Raw genomic sequence first — 1,412 nt, 5'->3', positions numbered from 1 at the left:
GAGACAGGGTGAAGGCCGGGGGCACTGTGGGAGGGAGAGGGGCTGTAGCCTGTGGCGGCCCGCCGGGGGGCTGTCTTGTGTCCACCCTTGCTCATCCCAAGCGTCTGCCGGGCCCGGAGCAGGGCAAGGAGATGGCGAGCTGCCCCACGATCCCGCCGGCTCAACCGCCACCCCTCGGGGTGGGTGGGGGGGCATCGGGTTGGGATGGCGACTGCTCCCCCGCAGCGCCCGGGAGCCGCCCCGGTGAAGCGGGAGGCCGCTGGCCGCCGGAGCGCGGCCTGCCCCGGGAATGCGCTGGCCCCGTTCCCAGAATCCRGCACTTGGTGTTTGTTTGTTGCTGCGCCCCTGAGGTCTGGCGCTACTGTGACAGGAAGCGGGAACGCCGGGAGAGGGGGGGAAAGGAGGGAGGGAGGCCGGCCGGCTGCGGCCGGGCCTGTGAAATCCCTTTGTCCCCCCGGAGCTGCTCAGCTGCAAATTCCCACAGAGCAGAGAGAGCCGCCTTTGTGCTGCTAAAGGGCTCCTGACATGCAAAACTCGGCTGCTCCCCCCTGGAGCGCTCGCTCCCGGCGGGAGCTGCCTCCCCGGGGCCCACGCTGAGCCGGCAGCCCCTTGCGTGCATGCGGCCCCCCCCCGCCTTCGAGCGCCCGGGGAGGACAGCTGCCCTGGAGCCGGATTGCTGACATACCAGCCCGACAGGCCTCTCTCTCTGTGACCGACCCCGCGCTGCTCCTTTCTCCTGCCGGCCCCACTTAGCCCTAACGGCTCCGGTCGGGATGCGGAGGGAAGAGCTTTAGGGATCTCGGCCAAGCAAACGCCTGCCGCGTCCCCCCCGACCGTGGGCCCTGGCGATAGCCTGCCGCGGTTTCCCAACTGCTGGCTACGTCCGGACCTGTCCTTGGGACCTGATCCGTATCGCTGCCATCTCGGGCCCCTGCTCATGCTGGGGAGTGGGGGCCGCGTCTGCTTCCTCCCCTGCTGTCTGGTACGCGGGGGGGCCCCACCCTGCCTCTTATCTCTTCCCTCCTTATCATCCTCCTTTGGCTGCTGGCCCTTTCCCTTATAAGGTGCGGCGTTGTGTCCCTGCTTGCATCCGCGCAGGTAACTCCCTCTCTCTGGAGGGAGCCCTTCCTCCTCTAGGTATGTGGCCTTCATCGCGGTGGGGGCGGAGGGCGAGGTAGACCAGGCTGCGGTCGGTCCCACTGCCGCTCGGACCGGTTGCGCGCGACGGACGGTCGGTGGAGAGCGGCTCTCCTCCCGTTGCGGCCCGAGGCTGGCGCTCCTCGTGGTCCCCCCAGCCCAACTCTTGCCGGGGTCCGGTACTTTGGGCCTGGTTTTTGACGGATCAGGGTGGGGTTGTACCAGCACAGGTAGACACCCAAGGCGGTGTCCAACTTGCCTGTGAGGAGCAGGCC

This window comes from Apteryx rowi, unplaced genomic scaffold, assembly GCF_003343035.1.
Source record: "Apteryx rowi isolate R43461 unplaced genomic scaffold, aptRow1 scaffold_1241, whole genome shotgun sequence".
Classification (NCBI taxonomy): domain Eukaryota; kingdom Metazoa; phylum Chordata; class Aves; order Apterygiformes; family Apterygidae; genus Apteryx; species Apteryx rowi.
This window is presented reverse-complemented; position numbering follows the sequence as displayed.